Genomic DNA, 17,462 nt, shown 5'->3' with positions numbered 1-17,462 from the left:
CCTGCAATTCACATGATCGTGGAAGAAGTAGTCAAGAGACAGTGTCCTCTAGGGACCAGGGAGAGTCCTCGGCAGAGGGTTGAGCTGGCAAGGTCAAGGCAAGCTTCCCTGGGGGGTGGGGCTTGGCTGGGCATTGAGGGAGTGGCATTAAGGGAGGGCAAATGAGGGTAGAAGTGGTCTTCTTCACTGCCTGGCTGGGAGCAGAATATGGGCGGGGAAGAGGTGATGGACAGAGGTGGGCTGTCATTTAGGAGCAGCCGTGGGGGGCTGTGAAGCAGAGTGCAAGTGGGTTTTATCTCCCAGGCATGCAGAGCTCTTATGGTTTATAGCTGAGGGATGACACTGTGAAGAGGCCACTTCACAAAGGTCACTCTGGCGGCTACAAGATGGTGCTGGAGTGAGATGCGTCTGCAATCCTCAGGCCTGTCACAGGCTGTGACTATGGGGTGGAGAAGGGATGATGTCAGAGAGGGAAGAAGGATTACAGGACTTGATGCTTGACCTCTGTCCCTCTGGGTCTCACAGTGTTTTTCTGGGATTTTGGAAGGGTCAGCAGCCTCCTCTTTCACTACTTCAAATGTCTGAGAACTTTCCAGGAAGGGGAGAGGAGGCCTGATTCCCTGGGGACATGCTCCAGATGTTGAGTCTTGTGCTACTGCTGCTGTACCGCACCCAGCCTCTCCTCCTGCAGTCTCCTTCCCTGAGTCGGCCTTGGACTTGGCCAGCCAGAATCAGACTATGGGGGACAGCCAGCAGAAGCAGCTGGGGTCAGCCCAGGGCTGAGGAGATGTGCATGACCTGTTCCTGGAAGTTGAGCAGGCCCGGAGCCTTGAAGGACTCTGGTTGGGAAGAGGCTACAGCCTGCACATTCATCCTGTCTTCCTGCGGGGCAGAGAGCCTGCCTGTGCAACTTGTCCTGTTTTTTTTTGTCTGAATTTGAGGCATATGCTGCTATTTCTACTTGGGAGATCATCGGTTCACCAGGAGTCTGGTTACCCCCCTGCAGAGGAATCCTGGGGCACATCTGAATCTCTGCAAATCAGCAGGTGCAGCTTTGAGAGAGTGGGAACCAGGGGCCTCTTGGAAGATGTGATCAGGGTCCTTTGGCTTGTTGCAGCCTGATAGAGAACCTTGGGTCTTCTGGGTGGATGAGTCCCAACCTCAGTAGTCAGTGTCCCTTGAATCTTGTAAGGATTGGGTCTGAAGGGGGAACCTGCTGTGACCCTAGGCCCTATCAGATGCACAGCTGCAGTCCCCCAACAGACCTCCAGACATACCTGAACAGGGTTTGGGAATCCGATGCTTAACACTATGGCCTGGGCAGCACCAGTGGGTGGCCGGTCTCATGAGTAGTGGAGAGGATCCAGGTGGGTACCCAGATAATTAATTACAGGCTCAAAGATGGAAAGGGACCATCACTTAATGGCAGAACAGAGGCTAGAGTCCCAGCACCCCTCCTCCCAGCCCAGGGTCCCTTCCCTGATTCCCTGGGGTCTTGAATGGAGCTCAACTCGGAACTCACCGAAGCCAGTAAGCAGCAGATGTGTTGAGTGCCAGCATTTAGAGGTTGGTACTTGGCACTGATTCACCTAGGCAGCGTTGCTGTGCTGTCGTTGGCCTCCCCACCCTCTCTGTGCAGACTGGGGTGGGTGTGTACTTTGTGCTTAATTATAGTTCCCACAACCAGAGAGGAGCTGCTTGGAAGCACATGTCATTTTGTTTGGGGACAACAGACATGAAGGCTGGAAGATATCTATTAGATCATCCTGTCCTGCCTCTGCCAGGGTGGGTATGATCAGTATCAGATCACTGGGACTTTCTTCAGCTTGTGACTCAAACAGGGGGCCTGGGCAAGTTCTCCAGGGAATGGCAGTCCCAGACTCCTGACTGGTATGCTCACTTGTTCATCCAGGGGTCTGGTCTGCAGGCCTTGTGCTCTTGTATTCTCCCAGGGGGCCTTGTCTCTGCTGGTTATGTCTGCTGAGGCCCTGCTCTGTGTCAAGCTTGTGCTTGGTTCTGGAGTCCCTTCGGACCCTGCCTGCGGCCAAGAGCAATGTGAGATGTGCCGTGGTGGTAATTTGCACTCATGGCTTCACCTAGGAAGCACCATGCAGAGAGCACCAATATGGGTTAAGGAAGGGAGGGATCTCTGGAGTTAAGGGAGGGAGGGGTCTCTGGAATCCCTTTTTCCTTTTTGTTTTTGTTTTTGGTACCAGGGATTGAATCCAGGGGCACTTAGCCACTGAACTACATCCCAGCTCTTTTTTATATTTTATTAGAGATAGGGTCTCACCCAGTGGCTTAGGGCCTTGCTAAGTTACTGAGGCTGGAGGCTGGGTTTGAACTCACGATCCTACTGCCTCAGCCTCCTGAGTCACTGGGATTATCGGCATGCCCCATGAGGCCCAGCTACAGTCCCATCTTGATGGCCAGGCATCATGGAAGAGGTGACTGCTGAGGTGGCGGAGGTCTGAGAGGAGAGGGACTGAGGCAACACAGTCAGGGACAGCAGCTTCCCCCCCTTTCTCCTGCCTGCCCTGGTTCTGGCCTACGTCCCTGCCTCTACCTGACTGTGTTGGATGTGGGTTGCCTCCCTCAAAACCAGCCTTTGCCACCTTGTCCGTCTATGTCTCTCTCTTCTCCTCCCACTCCTGGGTAGCAGGTGAGGGCTGAGACTGAAGTGGGAGTCTGGTGATCAGAAAACAAGAGCTGTAGCTGCCATCAACCCAGCTCCTGCATCTACCAGATGAGTAATCAGTAAGCCTTCAGGCCCGAGGTTCTGGGAATTTTTAAAGCAGTGAGCCCCCAGGTAGTGAGTGCAGAAGATGCTGCCACGGCTGTTTCTTCCTCATTATGACTTCGACAACCACAGCTAGCCTGGCAGTCCCCACATCTGCATCCCTGGCTCAGATTTTCCTCCTGAGCTACCAAACCACGTGTTCCACAGCCCCTTGCATATCTTCCTGGGGTTGATTTAAAATTAGCCTGTCCAGCTGCGGGTGCAGGGCTGTGGCCCTTGCCTGTCATCCCAGCTATTTAGGAAGTTGAGGAAGGAAGATGGCAAGTTCAAGGCCAGCCTCAGCAACTTAGCAAGTTCCTAAGCAACTTAGCAAGACCCTGACTCAAAATTTGAAAAAAGATTTGGAGATGTAACTCTGTAGTACAATGCCCTGGGGTTCAATGCCCAGTCCACCCCTCCAACCAAAAAAGGAACCCAGTATGTTTACAAGGATATTTTGTACCTCTGTGATCCACCCTGCTGCCAGAATGCATGTATGTAACACATCCACACACTCCTGATCTTATTACTCTGTTACTTAAAACCACTCCACCAGCTTAAAGTCCCCATAAAACCAGGCTTGGGGTGGCACAGACCTTTGGTGACCTGAACTCAGACTCATGTATCTTGACTCCCCACCTTTCATGTCATCACACTCCAGCCAGGCCTGACCGCCGGACACACCCCGATGTTTGTGTGCCTTTGCATGTGTTCTTTCCCCAGTATAGAAGATCATCTCTGCTGTGCTTTCCTGAAGAACTTCTACTTATTCACCACTGCTCAGCTTACACCTCTGAACAAAGTCTTCCTGGGCATTACTTGTCCCAGTTAATTGATCATGCCCACTCTTCCTTGCCATTCTTGACCTTGCGAGTAAAGTTTTTATAGCACAGATCAGTCAGTTATCATGAGCTCACAGGTCTGTGGACACCCTGTCTTCTATAGATCTTTGGGTCCCAGATAGCACGTATTAAGTGCTAAAGTTTCTGTTTCTCCAACTGACTGAACCGAAGTAAGTGCCAATTACTGACTTGTGGGACTCACAGCCCATTGCTATCTTGGCCCTCCCCACAGACAGAAATCTGTTTCCAGAGGGCTCTGCGGTGGGGAATAGCCGTGGGAGGCTCTGTGCACAGATCTGTGCACGCTGGCTGGGAATTAGGTGTTCGGCATTCTCTCTTTCTCAGGCTAGAGTGAGCCCTTGAGCTGACCCAGAGGTGCTGAGCATTTATCACTTGGTGTTGATGACCATGTATTCTGCCTCCCCTCTCTAGACCTGGAGATGAAGGAAGAAATACAAGCTCATGTTACAAAGAGTATTTCCCTGGTTTATCAGCTCTCCCCCTCTCAGCTCAAGCTCAGAATGATTTCTTCGGTCTCAGCTTTTATTCCTCTGATCAAAGTGCCTGAGGCAGTGGCACTGGGAGGGCACGCATTTCTGGCTGAGCCCAGGGCTCTCCTCTGTAGGACTGTAAGAACCTGGGGCCCAGTGTGTTCTGCTCAGGCAGGGGAGGCCTGGCGATGGACTGGGTCCAGGGCTTAGGGTCCCAGCTGCCCTGGGATCCTGGAGGCAGCCACCCTCCCTCCACCTGGCCTTCTTGGTCCTCCCTTTCCTACTCTGTTCCCTCAATCACTCTTTCCTCTCTAATGAATTAAATGCAGAAAATCCATGCACAGGATTTCTCTCTTTAAAGGATCAAATAACCTTTCTTTGTTTTCCCCTTTCAATTTTTTTTTCCCCACTGCAAAAGGAAAACATGCAAACAGACCTGGAGTTAAAGGTGAGAGAAAGAAAGAAAAGTTGCAGTAAAGTAATTTCAACTTGAGAAGTAGAACAGCTGAAACCCAGAACAAAAATGTACACTCAGCAATATGGTCCTTTCCTACAAATTAATTAACCCAAAGTGCTTGTTTAATTAGTGTGAGGGGTAGGGAATTGAGTAGCTAACAATATCGCTCACCCAGTTTAAAATTATGTTCACAAAAGAATTTCCTCTTCCTTTCCTGAGAGGGAAGAGAGAGTTACCTCATCAATCTGCAATCAGCAAAGACCTCATGGTTGGAGGCATACTTCCAGGGGGCTTCAGCCTCTGGAGAGGGGGCATTTTGGATGGATCCCCTTCTACTCTCTACCCATTGCCATTGTGTAGGTATGCTTTCTCTTAGGACAGAGTCTGCCCAGCCCTGCTCCTGAGAAAAGGACTCTTGAGGGGCTACAGAGAGCAAATCTTCTGGCTTCTGAGTCCTTCCCATTCCCTTCTTCCCACTCCATGCTACATATAAACTTTTAAAATTTCTTGCTTTTGATGTGAGTGTGGATATTTATCATCTCTCCAGGTACTAGGAGAACTCAATCTGTAAAGTGCTCTAAGAGCTACAGTTCCAGACCCTGTCTTAGTCTGTTTGCTATTGCTACAACAAAATACTGGAGAGTGGATAAATTATAAAGAAAGAAGCTTATGGGGCTCACAGTCCTGGGAGCTGGGAAGTTCAAGAGCAGATGCTGGCATCTGCTTGGCATGTTGCTGCATCATAATGTAATGCAGGGCATCACATGGGGACACAGAGCAAGTGTTCTAGCTTTGGTGTCTCTTCTCTGTTTAATAGGACTACGAGGCCCAAGCCATCACCCTCATGACTGCATCAAATTTTAACTTTTCCCAAAGGCTTTACCTCAAAATACCACTAACCTATGGATTTGGGAGTTAAGTTTCCAAGGCATGAACTTTTGGGGGGACACATTCAAACAATAGCACATCTGGGGCTGGTATTGCCACGGGAATCTTCATAGTAGGGCATGCTCAGAGGTCACCAGGAGTGGGCATGGGTGAGTTCCAAGTCCATTTCTTCTTTTATCCACCTACTTCTTTGGTAGTTGGTGAGACCTATAGATTCGTTTTCAGAATAATATTATTAAATGCATAAAATAAAACATAGTATTGCAAAGGATGTGAATTATATTAAAATATAGTTATCACAATATAAATAAAACACATAAGTTATATATATTTTTAACTCATTAAAATGCAAGATCTCCATATAGTTATTACTGTCATAAGCTTGAAATAAATGATACTTTGAGAAGTCCATAATAATTGCAACATATTATAATAGCTAATTTCTACTATTGACAAATTATAAGTATTGCTAAAACCATAGTGGTTTATTGCCCATATTCATCATCGCAGGAAATGCTATAGTTAAGCTAGAAGTTAATGAAAATAAAGGTTGATCTTTCCCATCTAACTGCACAGAACCTCTGGATTCTGTCCATAGACCTTGGGGTGAAGCTCTGCTGATGAATGAATGAATTTCTCATGAATGTAACTGAACCATTGTGTTTCTACTGAATCCTCCTAAATCTTCCTCTAGTTTTTAGTTGTCTTTGCCTGTCCCTTGATTTCTCAGAGTCACTGAGGATTTTGTAATTAAGGAACTGGGGGAGGATGGAGCAAAAACAACAGTATTCTCCATGCAAGATAAGAATTTCTAGGTGGTTGGTGGTTCTGTGAGGAAGTAGGGTGAGGAACCAGATGGGGACTGAGGAGGGGTGCATGGGCACCCACTGCCCACAATTCCCACACTGGAAAGGCTGATGGCAAGAGGGAGGTAACTTGGAGCCAGGCTGGGCATGGGGGAGAGAGGACATGTTGGTAGTTAAAGAGAGGTGGGTGGAGCTGAGCTCAGACCTGAACCTGGGACTCTTTGGGTGCAGGGGCAGGATGGGGGCTCCCCATGGCTCCTCAGGAAGAGGCTCCATTTCGGTGTTGCATGGACTCACTGCACCCATGCAAATGGCTTGAGTTGTCGTCCTTCCTTGTGTTCTCAGTGAGGCAGGCACCAGCATTATCGCTAGTGCTTAGAACACTTCCAGCCCTGGTGATGTGCCTCCCACATGGCCCCTCCCAGAGTCCCCCAGGCAGCAGACTTAGGCTCCAGGAACAAACGTTTCTAAGCCAGTTGTTCATTTGCCACCTATTTAGTGCCTTTGATAACTAATAATCTCTGAGCAGGAAAACATTTTTATCTTTCTTAGTTGCTATTCAGAGGGCAGGGGGTGGGTGATTGAACTTCTCTGCTTGAGAAAGAGAGGTTGCTCCAGGTAAGATTTAATTTCACTAAAGAAAAATTCCCAAACAACATTTTCCTCTTAAGTTAATATTTTTTGTCCTTGAAAACAGAATCCTGCACAATGCAGATGAATGGTTCCCTAAAATCTTGATTCTCCAGCAAAGACACAGAATTGGGTGCATTAGCCCCGAGTTAAACCTTACAGACAGAGGCAGGGGGGTTGTCCATACTTCTCTTGTAACATGGAGCTCAGACCCTTTCAGTACACCAGGCCAAACCCTTGTGACCAAGTGCTCACTGGACATTCAGGTCATCCAGATCCCACAGACCCTATCCTTCCCCATCAGGGGTGTGTGTGTGTGTGTGTGTGTGTGTGCGTGCGTGCAAAATGCACACATAAGCCTTGAGCTTGTACTTTCCTTGGCTATAGCTGAAGATGCAGAAGAGCTTGTTTTCTCTTTGTGGGCTCTGTTGCCCCATTCTTCAGGAACTATTTGTTGGTGCATTCTATTCACAGCACTGGGCTAGGTACTGTGGGCAAGAAGAAGGTGAATGCCAGCAAGTCAAATACAGGTCCTGCTGTCGGGGAGCAGAGTGAAATGTGGGCAGTAGGATAAGTGTCTGGGCTACTGTAAGAGAAGGGGTCTAGAAAGTGTGGTATAATAGAGGTTCTTCAAAGGATGAGGTGTGGAACCACCACATGACCTAGCTGTACCCTTCTCAGTATTTATCCTGAGGAATTAAAGTCATCTTACTATAGTGATCTGTGCATACCCACATTGATAGCACAATAGCCCAACCTTTGGAACTGGCCTAGGTGTCCATCAAAGGATGAATGGGTAAGGACAATGTGGTGTATATACACAATGGAGTTTTAGTCAGCCATAAATAAAAATGAAATTAAGGCATTTGCAGGAAAATAGATGGAACTAGAAACCATTATGTCAAGCAAAATAACTCAGGAAATCAAGGGTTGTATGTTGTCTCTCATATGCAGAAGCTAGAAATGAAAAGGAAAATAAGATGGGGATGAAAATCATGAAAATGAAAGGGATCAGTCCAGGAGAGGGACCAGAGGCAGGAGGTGGGGAGGCAGGAGGAAGTGCTGGGGAGTGATAATGGCCAAATTATATTGTTACACTGAGTATTGTGTGCTTGCACAGATAGGTAACAACAAATCCCATCAGTATATACAACTATCATGCACCAATAAAAATGTGGGGGAAAAACAGAAAACGGTCTTGAAAATTAAAAAATAAAAAGATATTGCCACGGACCACCAAGGTGAACTTGAGAATTGTGGCCTGATTGGCAGCTAAAGAAGCCCAATTAGAAGCGAATATTGCCATTCATTACCAGGTAAAGTGAAAAGTAGGTCAGGTGGGTTTTCTCAAATGCTAATCACACAAAGCTTCTAAATGTAAGGGACACACATGGGTTTTTCCTTTGAACCTCAACAATGTTGAAGCCCTTCATAAAAGCATTTTTTTTGCATATTATGTTGTTTTATTAGCACTTTCTTACAAAACTGTAATGCAGCCTGAATTACTATTCCCATCCCTGAACAAAAGGAATATAATCCCAGAGATGTGGATGACTTATATCATGTCTGGTGATCTCCAAGGGATAACTGGAAGGAAAAATGAGGAAAGATGCTATTGTGCAGGTGCCTCAGGATCTTGGAAAAAGAGTCTGGATTGCAATTTCTCAAGCCCTTGTTCTATAGGACTAATATGCACCAGTCATTGTTCTAGTTTCTTTACATATATTCATAACAGAATCCTTACAACTCTTATAATCCCTAAGTTAAAAATGAGATATGAGGAAACAGAGACCCAGAGAGAACATGGCCAGAGTCACACAGCCATCAAATAGTAGAAGCAAGATTCCAATCTAATCTGTCTGGCTTTAGAAGAGCATTGTCCAAAACAAATAAAATGTGAGGCACAAATAGTGATCCCTGTATGTAATTTAAAATATTTTAGTAGACACCTAGAAATAACTTTAAAAAAACAGGAAAATTAATGCTACCTGTGGGCATTTGAACCTATATTATCATTTTGAAATACAATCAATATTTAAAATTCTTAACCTGATATTTTATATTCTTTCTTTGTAAGTCCTCAAAATTTTGTGTGTTTTTGGAACATGTCACTTCAGATGGATCTTGTTTCCAGTTCCTAATGCCATGTGTGGTGAGCAGCTTCCACACTCTATGGTGCTTCCCTAGGTTTTGCAAGAGTAAGTGGGTTGTGGACCCCTTGGCTAATCTGCTTATGGAACACAAAGAACTTGAAGGTGGATCTGTAGGAGCAGCTACAAAGCCCTGATTCTGACACACAGACCCAGGGAGAAATGCAGTAGGAGACACATCAGGGACATTAGGACCCCCATGCAAACAGGAGCAACCTGAAGATTACAATCTCCTTGAGAAACTGGAGATGGCTCCTTCTGAGGCTTGTGGTTGTTCTGAGAGCTGGGAACCTGTCTTCCTGAAGGCTTCCCTATCCTGTGTGTACAGCTGATACTCAGGGCCCAAAGGCCTGGCTCATTAAGAAACAGGACCTTGAATCAACCACAGCCATAAAAGCAAGGCCATGGCAAGAAGAGAAGGAAAAACAGATATGTCTCTGACTTCCTCTGGTGGCTTCTGTATCGTTGCTCCCCTTTTGTTTTGTTGATTGTCCTGTTGTTATTTACTCCCCTTTTCTTGTTTAGATGGACCAGGTGCAGTTTACAAAGATAGAGCAAGATGGCATAAAGCAGCTCCCAAAGCAGAGGCAGAGAGGAAGTAAAAAGAAGAAAGATGGGGGGGAGGTGGCTGGGGTTGTGGCTCAGTGGTAGAGAGCTTGCCTAGCAAAGTGAGGCACTGATTCAATTCTCAGCACCGCATATAAATAAACAAAACAAAGTCCCTTGACAACTATAACAGTATTTGGAAAAAAAAAGAGAAAAAAAATGAATGGAATCAGGTGTTAGGTTAGTTTTAAAAATCGTCCCTTAGCGTCCACATATTTGCTAGAAATGGGCTAGAATGGGCTGTATAGGGCAGTGTCTAAGCCTCCTGGCAGCCTAGATGAAGAGGGAGTTAGGGGACAAGCAAGTTAAAATAAAGCAGGAGCTGAGGAGGAACATTGGCACTTCTGCTTCAGAGACATGACAGGACTTCTAGAAGATAAGCTTCATTGTTCTAAGTGCTACCCTCAGCATCATGTTGAAGAATATTGGTGTAATACTGGCATCCTCTCTCCCACCAGTGTTTTCTCTTTTGCTCTTTTTAAACTGAAGGCACGTCTCCTCCATGTTTTGTGGGCTTTTCTCTAGCTTCTCTGCAGCCAATGCTCTCTAGATACTTGGTGCTCGGATTAATCTGGGGACAATTTAAAGGACTTAAAACAAGGCATTTCCAGTGCAGGGGCCACATGAGTTCACCAAAACCCCTTTCCCTCCCTCCTGGGCACTTAGCATAAATACTTTTCCAAGCATCTATTGCTGCTGGCTGTGGCCAAAGTTGTTGAGAAGTAAATTTGTTCTTTTTTTGATCCCTTCCCCCCATCTGATGACTGAAAGGAGGAGGCTATGAAAACCCAGAGGAGGGTGGAGGTCTAGGAAGGAAGAAGCCTCGGTACCTGGAGGTTAGGAGGAAGGAGACACCAGCCACAAAAACCTTCACTGGACTGTGACATGTACAAGAAACCAACTTCTTTTGTTCAGATCACCCCAAATCCAGGATTGATTGATTTAGTTAGAGGTGCTAGCATTATCCTAATTAATGCCATTCCCCCTTGGGAAATACTCCCTGAGCACCATTCCTCTAAAACAAGAGGAACTGAAGGGTTTGAGCAGCACAAGTTCAAGGTTACATCCCCTGACAACTACCAGGAGTGCAAATATTCTCTATTGCATGGAAGTGGGTAGGTGTAGCCTCCTGTTTTAATAGGCACCTAAGGTGGGAGCAAGATTAACATATTCTTGTCAAAACTGTGTCACCTTACAAGAGCTCCTGCCTGAGTAGAGAGCTCTTCTGCCTCCTTTTGGAGATAAGCCAGGATGTACCTGTGGGTGGGGCTGAGATTCCCCTCAGAAAGTCATTTTGGATCTATCTTCATAAATGGAAAAAATAGCAATCACACAGTTGATGCCACACAGTTTCATGCACTGAAATCTGCTCTAGTAACTTTTGCCTGAAAAAGAAAAAAATTAAAACTGGAAACAGCTGTAATTCCATGACCACCTTGGCCCCTAAAATAAAACAAAACCTGGATAGTGATGTTGGCCAAGTTCTCTTCTCCTTCTTCTTTTTAAATCACTATTAAGGTACCATTGACATGTGAAAAGCTGTGCATATTTAATGTGTACAATACAGTGAATTTGAGATGAGTCTATATCCTCCTCCTCATGATGAAACCCTCACCACCATCAAGGTCATAAACACATCATCACCTTCCAAAGTTTCACTGCTTCCTTTATTATTATTCTCATTATTTTTATATAATAAGAAATACCTAACATAATATCTACCCTCTTATCAAATATTAAGAACACATCACAGTATTGCTAATTTTAGGCATTAAATAGTAGAGTAGATCTTTAGAACTGATTTAGTTTGCATAGCTGACCTTGGACCCTTTGACCCTCACCTACCAATTTCCCCTCCTTCAAGTCCTTGGGAATCACCATTCTACTCTCTGCTTCTAGAGTTTGACTGTTTTAGATTTTACATAGAAGTGAGATAATACAGCATTTGTCTTTCTGTGTTGGCTTGTTTTACTTTCAACATGTCCTCCAGTTCCATCCATGTTGTTACAAAAGGCAGGATTTCCTCCTTCTGTAAGACTGAAAAATAGTCTGCTGTATGCCACAATTTCCTTATCTATTCATTCAATAATGGACATGTATATTGTGCCCATATCTTGGCTATTGTGAATAATGCTTCAGTAAGCCCATGAGTATAGTCGTCTCTTTGAGATCCTGGTTTAAATTCCTTAGGATAAGTACTAAGAACAAAACAGAAGGACTCACATTTCTTGATACCAAATTATATATAAAAAAAACTATAGCTTAAAATACATGATCTTGGCATGAAAATAGAACAATGGGACAGATTAGAGTCTAGAAATTTACATATGTAAAGTTGAGTAATCTATTGCCAGGTGCTAAGGATACAGAATAGGCAATGAGCAATATCTTCAATAAGTGGTATGGAGAAAACTGGATATCCATGTGCAAAAGAATGAAATTGGATCTTTATAGCATATGTAGAAAAAACTGAAAATGAATTAAAAACTTTTAATTAACTGAAACTGTAAAATTTTTCCAAGAAAACATGGAGAAACAAACAATCTCCTTGACCTTTGTCTTGGCAGTGGATTTTTGGATATGACACCAAAAGCATAGTCAACAAAATGAAAAACAAAATAAAAGCAAACAAATAACAGTGGGATTGCATCTGGCTAGAAATCTTCTGTTCATCAAAGCGAAAAATCAACAAAATGAAAGGAAAGTTTATGAGTGTGAGAACGTGTTTTCAAACTACGTGTCTGAAAAGGGGTTAGTATCTTAAAAAAATACAAGGAACTAATGCAACTCAAACAAGCACAGCACAGAGACCAAACAAACAGCCTGATTAAAAAGTCAGCAAAGGACACAAACAGACATTGCTTCAAAGATACACAAATGTCACACAGGTATATGTAAAGGTGCTCCACATTACTAATCATCAGGGACATGCAAGTCAAAATCACAGTGAGAATGTAAAAATAGACAAAAAAAAAAAAGCTAAGTGCTGGCAAGAATGTGGAGAAAAGAGGAACCTGGTGCATCATTGGTGGGAATACAAGTTGCTGCAGATACTAAGGAAAGCAGTATGGAGGTTCCTCAAAAAGTTAAAAATAGAATTACTATATGATCCAGCAAGACCTCTTCTGAATATTTATCCAAGTCCTCTTCTCATTCTTGGCTTTAACTTCCAGCATGATGGATGAGTAATGCCTGTGGTGGGCCAGAAAGGCAATTCTACAATCCATGTGTAAGATACAAACTGTTTAAAGCACTTAAAAATAGTGTATCTCTGGTAAACACAATTCCCTTCCAATTGTTCTCACCTGGTATAAGCACATGAGCACCTGCTGAGGGAGCAGCAGAGACATTTCCTGGCCCTATACAGAGTGACGTGGTTACACTGTTTATGGTTCAGGGTCTGGGGGCCAAAGCCAAGAGGAAATGGTACCACCCCCTGTTTCTCCCAGAATGGCACCGTGGCACACATCTGTCTAATGGTCTTTGGTGGGCGGGCACTGTTTCATGACATTAGGCGATACAGGAGGCTTCAGGTTTGAGAGCCTTGTGGGTGTGCCGGGCTCTTATGCTTCTGATGGGGGTTTGTCACTGAGTCATCTGCAGAGCTTGGTGATCTGCCCAGAAATGATCTCATAAATTCTCCAGATTCCAGCTAACAGATGAGAGCAACAGCCTTGAAAGAACCAAGTGATGGGACAGGGTGGCTTCTGACTCTGGTCCAGTGCTCCTGGATGTGGCCAGTGCAATGGATGCCCCACCTGCAGCTGTCTACAATTTCCAATTTCTCCCTGACTCACGGGTCCTTTCTTAGAGTAGCTGAAGCCAAACTGGGGCTAAGGTAGAGAAATTCACAAGGAAGAACCCCAGACCTGATTCTTTTTTTTTTTTTTATTCTCATTTGAACTTTGAGGCATGGTGATAAGTCACCCTGGATTAGCACTCTAGAGTTTTTCTTCTTCTGGGACAGCTTTAGGGTGGGGTGAAGTGTGCAGAGATGCTTTTCCACTATACAAGCTGGTGGCTGGGATAACAAGTCCTAGGGCGGCCGGGTCCAAAGTGCCTTTGACTCACTCAGGATTTGTGGCCTGAGGGTGTTGATGAGGAAGGGACTTTATCATTTCATACATTATTACCTGTCACTTTCTACTGGTACAGGACTCTGAAGGAGGCCTGTATGTCCAATTCAAAGAATGCTCCCAGCAGCCCCTGAGGCGGGGCCTCTAAAACTTTAATGTGCACACCTACCACCTGGGCAGCTGGTAAACAGGTAGATTCTGGGTCTGCAGGTTTGGGGTGGGGCCTGAGTTTCTGTATTTCTAACCAATTCTCAGGTGATGCCAACACTTACTTTGAGGACTGTCTTCTGTGTAGGAAGAGTTCTGGGGGTCAAGCCATGTGCAGTGATGTTGGGACAAGCAGTATCAGCACTGCTCCCAGAGGCTATGGCAGGGACTGAAGGCGTCTGTTGGGAGAGGGGGCTGGCATTGGTGTGACTTTCTCTCTTAGTGATTATCTAGGAGAAGGGCCATCTGGGGCCTGGAAAAACAGCCCTGGTGGGCTTTCTTCCACTTACTCTGGTTTGTGCTTTTGTGTCATTGCTTTGACAAATTTGAGGGACCTTGTTGTACCTGTGTTTGAGCTAAGTGTTTAACCACTATGCAATTCTGAGCAAGCTGGCAAAGGTACCTGATTAAAAAGTCAGGCCAGGGACACAAGGACTGGGACACACTGTCAGCTCCCTAGTGGGCATCTCAGGTCACAGCCCAGCTCATTCTCGTCCCCCCCCCCCCCATCCTCTAGGGACGCCTCCACTCCTGGAGAGGCTTGGCTCCTTGCATCCTGAACACGTGTGTGTTTTCTGTTTTATAGGAAGAAATGTGTCTTGGCTGGAGGCCCGTGTTTCATTCCAGCACATCCTTTTTACCAAAAGAGCCATCCCTGGAGCTGCCAACAGTGTTTACGAGAAATCCATCCAACAATACTCTGAATCTGGGAGCATGTCCTGACCGCAGACATGGCCTTCACCACCCAGCCTGGCACATGGTGTTGGTGTCTTTATTTTATTCCAAAACGTAAAGCTGGTTTCTTTCTTTCCTTCCTTTTTTTTCCAGCTGGGAAAACTCCTGTCAACGGATGCAGTGTCCTTTCCAGATTCAATATTATGCAAGCTGCGTATCGGCATAGGGAATAAACAAATATGTCCATGGAGCATCTTGTTGCACAGAGATGGGGGTGCACCAGTGTGTAGTCACAGACCTGCGATCTGCCTAGGGTTGCTGAACTTCCTCTTGCCCAGCTCTGCTCCCATCTCTCTTTCTTAATAAGAGTGGCTGGAGTCAGAGGGATGACCCAACCAGTCACGTGCCTCTTCTGGGCCCCATCCTCTCCCTTTCCAGCCCCATTCTGCACCATGAGGCTCCTCAGCTACAAGCAAAGCTATGGAATCTGTACGTTTAGCTCTTATCTCCGATACCTGGCAGGTGTCTACAGGAGGAAGCACCACACATGGCATCTTTTTGGCACAGAGAACTGAGTCAAGTTCCTCTCCTTGTGCAGGTGTTAGTTTCCAGGTAGAATGCTAACATAGGCAATGGACCATGGCTAACTTTAGCTCCACAATTATATAATAAAACTGGGCCATGCTGGTTTCCAACAGACTTCCATGGCAGGTTCGCTGTGAGGTTAAGTACCTTTTAGTCCATCCCATCTAAGCTGATGAAGAAACAGACTTAAAGGGAATAGAGTGGTGTTTGAAAGTTGGGCAGTGAATAAAAGGAGAATCTCGCATTACACCTGCTATTATCTTTTTAAAAACCTTGCTACTTTTTTTTTTGCAAAATGACACCATGCCTCTCAATCCCCACTACATACAGAAAACAAACAAACAAAGCAAAGAGACAATGACATCTAAAGTGTCCATCTTCAAAGCCTGAAACAAAATGTCTATCCATCTATCCTCCATGTATCACCTCTCCTACCCTGACTGATATTTTTTTCCTACATCTTCTGTCTCCTTTGGCTGTGAGTGGGAATCTGCCCTTTTGAGAGAGCTGTATCGCCTACATGCTTGCTTTTGTGGACAAAAGAGACCATCATGTCCTCTGCTGGTTTGTGATGAGGCAAGAGGCCCTTCTCACCGTCAACCACCTCAGAAATCTGGCTTTGCAGAAGCAGTTGCTCAAGCAGATGGCTTCAGTTACTACCAGACATACTTGAAGTCTCAGATTTACGGAGAACAAATATTTGCAGCCTTGCTGGCTGGGCCCCTGATAAACAGGACTTTCTTTCCTTCTTGTGTTAGAGGGGAGATGAATCCTGAGATGGCAGAAAGAAATGGCACTGGACCCAATTTCACATCCCAATCAGCATCCCTGGTGTCTAGGATGCAGTATTATATTACTGAGCAGGTGGCTGTGTCATGGGCATGCTTCCGGGAAGAAAAGAATGAGACTCAAGTGCATAGCCCTTGCACTGACAGCTCTAGAGTCTCTGCCAGCTCTTCCTGGGGATACTGGGTGGGAGGTTAGTTAGGACACAGGAGGGACAGCTGAGGACACAGCTTCATTTGCTCAGTGCTCAGACATCTTTCTGTAGAGGCTGTTGATGAAATGGATATCTGTAATCTGGTGCTTAACACCTAGCATGTATTTGATGTTTCATGTGGGTTTTTGATTATTCAATTATGAAAGGTTTCAGATCTCTTCTCTTTCCAGAATCCATCAACCATTCTTTCTGGTAGGAAAGTGGGGAAATTAATACTTTTGGCTGATCACTGTGCCCATTCAATGTTCAGATCCTTATGCCAATAACATTGCCTAGGAACACCCCAGACAATGCCTCCTGAAGATTACTATCAGACTGGCTTTAGTCTCTTTCCCTCTCTCACCGTAACCCTTTTAAAATAGTTGACAAGGACTCATAACAGTTACACCCATGATTTTTTTTTTCTGAACAAGAAACAGCAGTAGTGAAGTAATCAAAATGTGCACGTGACAGACTTATTTTCCCCACCCTGATGGCAAAACTCCTGGTCTTCTGCATCTTTTGTCTGGCTTACCAGGGCAGAATATGTGGTGCATGTGCTTGTTCCTTGAAGATGTATTTTCAGTTATGTTTCGTGTCTCTTCCTTTCATGAACCCTGTGGCTGGCAGACTCCAAGATGACCCATCAGGATCCCTATCTTGTGTTCACATTCCTTGAAGGTGAGAGAGTCCTCTGACTTACTTCTTGCCAATAGAAAATGGAAAAGGGATGGGATGTCACTCCTGCAACTACACAGCACTCTATGAGACTTTCCTTGATGGCGTGATGGAAAAACCTATAGGAGCGTCTGTGAATGGAGGAGCCTCTAGTTATCAAGTGCAGACTCAAACTATTAGCCAACAAGAATTTGGGACCTCAGTTTGTGACCACAAGAAAATGATTCTGCCAGTAACCTGAATGAACCTGGAAGCAGATCCCGAGAAGAGGATGGCTCAACTGACACCTCACGGCAGCCTCTGAGACCCTTTCCAGAGGACTCAGTTAGGCTGTGTGCAGATTCCTGACCCACTGAAATTGCCAGGTAATAGGTGTGTATTTTTAAAGTCTCTAAGTTTGTGATAATTTGTTGTTCAGTGATGGAGATGAATACCACTCAGGAATTTCTGGTCATCTGCATTGTGAGAGGGTTTAGGGCTGCATGTCATCTGAAATGTGGCCTCCGAGTGCTCTTGAAAATGAAAACCTAAATGATTTACCAGAGGAAAATAGCAAATGCCTCTGGATTTGAGGCTTGCAGTTGTTAACATCTGCATCAATAGGCAAAATACC

The sequence above is a fragment of the Marmota monax genome, unplaced genomic scaffold, assembly GCF_021218885.2.
Source record: "Marmota monax isolate L192 unplaced genomic scaffold, Marmota_monax_Labrador192_F-V1.1 WCK01_AAM20220418_F8-fsc00010, whole genome shotgun sequence".
Lineage (NCBI taxonomy): Eukaryota > Metazoa > Chordata > Mammalia > Rodentia > Sciuridae > Marmota > Marmota monax.
This window is presented reverse-complemented; position numbering follows the sequence as displayed.